Raw genomic sequence first — 7,595 nt, 5'->3', positions numbered from 1 at the left:
CGTCTTTCTTATAAGGCTGTTGTGAGGATTAAATGGGCTAATCGATTTCATTCTTTTTTTCCCAACAGATATTTATCAAAGGCCTGCTCTGTACCTACCCTCCTCCAGTCTTTGGGGGTTCCCAGTGAACAAGACAGACAAGCACCCTGACATTAGGCACTTACATTCCATAGTGCATCAGTGGTTTTCAATCTTTTTTGTTTTAAATTAAAAAGTAGATAACTCTTTGTTCAGTTATAATTTTCCCTGGAAATCCTATATGTAAAGTAAATAAAAAGGAAACAAGAGCAGGGAAGAAGGTTATGCTTGATTATCCCAGTCCCATTTTCCTAGTGGGCTTTGGGATCACCATTTGAGAACTATCTCAAGAAATTTCCACACACACACACACACACACACACACCATACAGGTGAGAACATGATGCCTCCCAACTTTGCAAATATTCTGTGTAGTAGATGCTGTTGGTGCTCCCCCTCAAGACAACCTGTGCTGGCTGGAGCCCTCTCCCCACCCCCACTGCTGGGAGTGGTGGCCACTAGCAGCTCACAGCTGACCCTTTATCCAGAGCTTTGTCCTTGGCTTTTGGGCACCTCCTTTCCCAGAGAAGGTAAAGGACACCTCTCTCCCTTGCCTCAAGGTGGAGCATCTCATTGGTTAGGGTTCTATCATAAAGCACGTGAGAGAGATTTTGTCAAAAGGGTGAGTAAACAGAATTTAATGGAGAGTATTTATAAAGGCAGGGACTTAATAAATGGAAAGTAACAAAGGATGTGAGGCTAGCAGCCTTTATAGTCTAGGCTTGAAGGGCACAGAGAGGGAGTAATCACCAGTGAGATTTAGTGAACGTTGTCTACGGCCATACCACCCTGAATGTGCCCGATCTCGTCTGATCTCGGAAGCTAAGCAGGGTTGGGCCTGGTTAGTACTTGGATGGGAGATTTAGTGAAAGTTGCAGCCAAAGGAGAGGCCCCCTGATAGTGGCTGTGGCCTTTAGCAGAAGCCGTGGCCACCGCCTAAGCAAAGCCTAGTCATGGCCCTGAGGTCCGCCTCTTCCCTCCCTGCAGTCTCCTGCCAGTGCTTTCCACTGTGGGCATCCAAAGACAAGGCACCCCTTATAATGCAGGCACAGAGCAGGGGCAGGGAGAGCAGGTCTGGAGGGGCAAATGGAGAAAATCCATTACAGTACCTGCCATGTGCCAGGCACAAGCAAGGTGCTTCAGACACAAAAATGGTGAGCTACAGCTCCTCTCTGGAAGAGTGCAAGTCAGGGGCTCTTGGAGAGTGTGAGAAAGACTAGAGCTAGCTTAGAATCGTGGTCCTGATAGTGATTGTCTTTTTTTTTTTTTTTTTTAACATTTTTTAAATTAGTTTCAGGCGCACAAAACAATGTAATAGTTAGACATTTATCATTTATATCCCTCACACAGTGACAACTCTCCTCCCCCATCCACTACCCCTCTGACATTGCACACAGCCGTTACATTTCCACTGTCTCTATTCCTAATGCTGTACTTCACTTCTTGTAAATATATATATATATATATATATATATATATATACACACACATATATCATATATATATATATATATATATATATATATAATTGTAGTTGACATTCATTATTGTTCAGCTTCAGCTTCAGGTGTACAGTGCAGTGATCAGGCATCTACATCATCCCTGAAGTGGTCTCCCTAATGAGACAAGTGTCTATTGGGTATCCTACAAAATCTTTCTGTTGGGATTGCAGATTGGTGCAGCCACTATGGAAAACAGTATGGGGGTATCTCAAAAATTTGAAAATGGAACTACCTTATGATCCAGCAATTTCACTCCTAGGTATCTAACTGGAGAAATCCAAAACTCTAATTCAAAAAAAAATTATGCACTCCTATGTTTATTGCAGCACTATACACAGTAGCCAAGACATGGAAACAACCGAAATGCCCATCGGTAGATGACTGGATTAAGAAACTGTGGTACATTTATACAATGGATATTACACAGCCATAAAGAAGAATGATTGTCTTTTATAATGAAGATCGATGACAATTCAAAAATAATCTAGAAATCACAATCTTTACACATGGCTTGTATGCAACAGTAGCCTCTAAACCAAATGCAGACCCTGCAGAGATGCAGACCCTGATTTTAGATAATCAGCAACCTGATCTCATGTTTGCAAGTAACATAGTGGTAAGCAGGACGGACACCCCCCCATGCATTTCACCCCTCCATCCCATTGCCATGCCAACTCATAAAGTCCTGTCATCTCAGAGGGGGCAAAACTGTACAAAACATGATAAACCATGAAACAACAGTACATATCAGCTACTTAAATTGTGAAATCTAAGTCACAGCTCTGTGTGTTTGGCAATAGAGTAAATATCAGTTGTGTGTGTGATTTTAAACATCAAAAACAATGATAAGCATTTGTGACTTGTATGGGTCCACTACTGCATTAGATTATTTCCTTCTCATGTCAGTAAGTGTCCACTATAATGAGAGTAGATGAGGAGGTGGGCGCACGTTTCAATCTCAGATAGGGGTGGCAGGGCTCCTGTCACCCACGCATTGGTCACCCCTGTTCTGTAGTGGCTCACTGTCAGAAAGCAGGTCCCAAGAAGCTGGGGTCTTGCCAGTTCTCTGAGCCCCAGGAGAGCACCTGCCCACTGAGAGCAGGTAAGAAATTTTACCCTAAATGTTGTTCAGTTTCAAAATGAAATGCCACTTGGATTGTTAGAACAAATTGAAATACATTCTTAATCAAATAAAAGTGTGAAAAGGATTGTTTTTGCTCAGAAAAGATTTGTTGATGTTTAACAGTGCCAGCAAATATGTGGATAAAATGTGATAAAGAAGCCATGAATCTGACTTGATTTTTCTAAGAATTTGAAACTGAATCATTTCTTTGCGATAGAAAGCAAGCGGCTAATTGATCCTCCCTGAACATCAATTCTTCAAGGTAAACGGAAAGGAGGAGTCAACACACGTTTTGGCAACATTCCTCCCACGCCTAAGCCACTGAGAAATTGGGGAGATGGCGTTCACAAAGTCCTTTCTGCAAAGCAACTGAGACAAAAAGATCAGAAAGGTCTGTTGGGAACATAGACTTTTTCAGTCTGACTTCGTCTTCAGGAGCTGCTGTGCTTCCCTTCACCTAGAACTGCTTCTTAAATGTGTGTTATGGAAAAGTGCTCTGGCTGGGACGGAGGGGAAAGGGGCCCCAAGTGTTGGCAAACAATACAGGATGTACACATTGTTCAACAAGTAAGCGTCCCCAAGAATATGAATTGGGGACGGTGCGGGTGCTAAGGGCATGCAGCAGGCCTGCTGGCTTTCAGCTTTCATTTCCTGCCGCTGGGTGTGTGGAGAGCGGCAGCTCCTCCTTGTCTCACACGTGACCAGAATGGAGGACTCCGTGTTCCCAAGGAAAGAGTTCGTGAACCCGTCTGCTGTTTGTCTTCTGAGGTTCCTTAGCAAGGAATCAGAGTAAGCATGTTGATAGTTTAAGGCTTGCTGATTTCCCTTCTCATGACTCTGTATGTGGTACATGTTTTTTAAAATTGGAGGTTTAAGGTACGAGTTTTATTAACAGAAAAATTGGATGGAAGAATGCTGTTTGGACTAAATGCCAAAACACAGCTGTCTTCTCTTTTTCCCTTTGACTTGAGTTAACCCACGTAGCTACTGAGAGTAGAAAAAGAGGCCGTGGAAGCCTAGCTGGGCCTGCCAGAGAGGGGAAAGGCAGGGAGCCTCTGCCTGAGAACATGGGACACTGGCAGGTAGGGGATCAGGAGGAAGAAAAGGAGGGCGGGCGAGGAGGCGGAGAAGCAGAGCACTCACGTCTTCCTGCCTACAATTATCTTTGCAAAATCCTCCACCATTGAAATAGAGGAACAAATATCCTCCGAGTCCTGTTTCTCTCCTTTTGTAGCAGCCACTCACCCCACTGTCCAAAGCTGGGCTTAGATGCCTGCTCCACCAACTATTAGTGTGTGTCTTGGGAAAGTTATTTAACTTTCTGTTTCTGTAAAACGGAGATAATAATAGTCCTTTGGCATTCTGAGAATTCCTTGACATAATCCATTTAAAGCACTTAGAACCATGTCTAGCAAACAGTAGATTCTCTGGGGGTAAAGTCACTGCTCTTTCTGCTGATAACTCCTTTGGGTTTCCCCAAGGTGCTTAGATCACTGACTTGGGGGTGAGAGAGGCCCTGGATATAAGCAGCTAACTGGGAAGTGGAGAAAGAGAATTTGTCAACAGAATCCTCTTCTTTCTGGAAATTTCTGACGATGGTGAGAAGGTCAGTGGCAACAGCTGATCAGGAGACCATCCAGTAAGCACTGAGGATCTAAAGATAAGGGACGCTGTTGGTTGTGACACTTAGTGGTGCAGAGCTGTAGCGGTGCTGGGTAAGAAAGGAATTATTCATCCAGATATGGAGAGGAGGAATGTGCATAACGAATATGAGTAAAAGGTGAAGGAATGCCTATAGAAGGTTAGAATTAGCACCAAAAATCTTGACTTGCAGAAAAAATTTTGGCTTGATCTGAGGCTGTAGAAATGATTTTACTTCCCCCAGAAGAACTGGGAACTTGAGCAGAGTGAAACTGGGGGAAGGGTAGCGGGATTTGGTGGGGAGAGTTTTGAGATGGAAAGGGTTAAGGCCAGAGATCAGGCAGAAAAATCATTGCTATCACTTGTACCATCAATAGCAAATAGTAACTAAATCTCTAGACAATTTTATCTGGTAAGCAATATACCCCTGGACTTTAAAACCAGATTGTTTACACAGGATAACCCTACTTGTATAAGGTGCTTACTATAATTTTTCAGATTATAGCAAAAGCTTTCATTTCTAAGTGACTAACTGAGTGGATATGTGTGATGAATCTACACTGAGAAGTGCATAGGGAAACTAGGGTACAGGAGACGGTGTTTGGCCCCCCACGTGAAATTCTCCTTCAGCCCCTCTGGCAAAGAGCGTGCAATGTGTTCACTAAACCATATACATTGAATTCCTGAGTACACAAGAAAACCACGTTTCTCCATGCTCTTACATCTAGGTGGGACCGTACAACTAGCTCTGGCCAACAGAATATTAGTAGAAGTGACACAGGTCACTGGCATTTCCTAGATCTTGTATTCTCTCCCTCTCCTTCTAGGAGGCAGAGCCACGGATGGGAGGAAACTGGATCCCTGAGTCAAAGCTTAGAAGAAATCTACCTGGGAGAGTCACCCAATCAGCATCAGAACATGAAATGGACTAAAAATAAAACAGCTATAGTAAGCCTCTGAAATTTTTAATTTAATGGGTACATTAAATTAAATTTTAATTTAATTTAATGGGTAATTTAATGGCTAATTTAATTTAATGGGTACAGGATTGTTGGCTGCCTTTTGAACTTGATCTGGCCTGAACCTGTGACTAAGATGAATAATACATTAGCAGAACAATGAGATCTATTCACGTATCCAAGCTAGTTTTGAGTTATGCTAAAACAGAAATCAATTCCGATTGTAATACTGATTCATAGTAGAAAAGCAGTTCATTTAATACAAGGGTCTTCAAAACTTCATACAGACCTCTTTTAAGGGAAAATACAGATTTCCACCATTGACTTAAATTATTTGTACTGTAATGGTAAGTTTCTCTTTCTCCTCTTTTCTTCTTGTGCTTGGGGCTCATTGAGATTCTTGGATCATGAGTTTGAGTTTCTGTTTGTTTGTTTTTTAAATCAAATATGGAAAAATTTCAGCCATTATTTCTTCAAAAATTTTGCTATCCCTACCCTCATCCCAGTTAATCCAATAACGTATAATGAGGTTGTTTAAAGTTGTTCCACAGCTCACTGATACTGTTTATTTTATCCCCCAATTTTTCTTTCTCAGGGATTGCTATCCTGTACAACCTGATACACAACATCTTAAAACCATTGTTTTATATATATATATATATAGTTTTTTATATATATTATATATTATTTTATATATATATGTTTTATATATATGTGTGTATATACTATATGTATGTTATATATATGTGTGTATATAATATATATGTATATTTTATATTTTTTCAGCTATTTCCAGTAAGAGGGTAAAACTGGTCCCTGCTACTCCATCTTGGCTGGAAGGTGAACCATCAGGAGTCACTTTCAAAATCTCTGTCTTTGAGTGAGGAAGCTTCTCTCTCCCAGAAATCCTCAGGAAATGTCTTCTTCAAGTTCACTGACCATTAATGGTTCTGGTTCCCCCCGAACTCATTACTCCTGCAAGGAGATAGGATTGCGATTTTTCAGCTAGGCTTGAATCACGTGCCCCCACCAATGGAAACAGCAATGGAGTTAATGTCTCTTTATGTCAGTTTCTTACCCTCAGCGATAGCGACATTTTGCACCAGATAATTCTTTGATATGAGGGGCAATCCTGTGCATTACAGGATGTTTAGCAGCCTCCCTCGTCTCTGCCCACGAGTGGCCAGAAGCACCTCTATCCCAATTGTGACAACTGAAAATGTCTCCAGACACTGGCAAATGTCCTTGGGGTGGGGGCAAAATAGGCCAGAATGAGAACTCCTGCTCTAAGTATGGAGACTCCATGAGGCAGTGTGAATACCTAAATGAAACAGGGAGTAGTAACCAAAAGAAGCAAAGGCAACTGCAGTGTCTGTTCTAATATACAAGCATCATATTTTATAACAAAATAGATTTACAAATTATTTGGCTATCTATTAAGGGTAATGTGTATTCCTTAGGAACTAACAATAAGCAAGTTACAGGTAAGTTAGAGAATCAAATTACATATATATAACAAAGGCACAATGTAAAGTATAGAACCGTATAACACATAATATGTGTGTACTATCATGTATACTCCATTAGATCAAATCTGTACATATTTTGTTTTCCTTGTAAGATTATTAAGATCACTGTTGTGTAATATTAATAACTGGACTCTGTTTCTGGCTTACGTTAGGATAGATGGTGGCAAAGAGAGCACCTGAAAAGTTTAGGGGAATTGAAAGACCATTTGGGGGAACTTACTTATTTTGTAACAAGTGTAACATTGCCATTAATCGTCATAGCGGTGTTCTCCCAGGTACAACCACAGGTACCTGCCATGGAAAAACAAGATGAACTGTGGCGCGTTTTGGCTGAGGCCCTGAGAAGCCTGCCTACCCGCCCTCTCTCTGATATTAGACTCACTGGGGAAAGGTAAAGAATGAAATGTGGATTGTCTTCTAAAGTACAGTTGCTGAGGCTTTTCAAGTTCAGTGGAGATATTATTAGGATCTATCTATTCCTTCCCTTTAAACTTTTGTCTTCTTAATAAAATTATTACTCGCGGAGCACTTACTGTACTAAAACACATTTATTTATATTGAGATGTAATTGACACATAACACTGTATAAGTTTAAGGTGTACAGCATGTTGATTTGATACATTTATATATTGTACCGTGTTTCCCCAAAAATAAGACCTAGGTGGACAATCAGCTCTAATGCGTCTTTTGGAGCAAAAATTACTATAAGACCCCGTCTTATATGTGGAATCCAAAAAACAAGACAGACAAACAAACTCATAGA

At 41.1% G+C, this 7,595-nt stretch overlaps 1 long non-coding RNA gene across 1 annotated transcript; it reads left to right on the top strand.

Moving 5' to 3' along the window:
- Positions 1-3,360: 3,360 nt before the first annotated feature.
- Positions 3,361-7,352, top strand: LOC117024978 (uncharacterized). Its single transcript, XR_004423539.1, has 3 exons — positions 3,361-3,492; positions 5,172-5,292; positions 6,090-7,352. It is a non-coding gene; the product is annotated as an uncharacterized LOC117024978 (long non-coding RNA).
- The last annotated feature ends 243 nt before the right edge of the window (positions 7,353-7,595 follow it).

Source organism: Rhinolophus ferrumequinum, chromosome 7 (genome assembly GCF_004115265.2).
Source record: "Rhinolophus ferrumequinum isolate MPI-CBG mRhiFer1 chromosome 7, mRhiFer1_v1.p, whole genome shotgun sequence".
Taxonomy (NCBI): domain Eukaryota; kingdom Metazoa; phylum Chordata; class Mammalia; order Chiroptera; family Rhinolophidae; genus Rhinolophus; species Rhinolophus ferrumequinum.
Note: the sequence above shows the minus strand (reverse complement) of the source record. Positions and strands in the feature narration are given on the sequence as shown.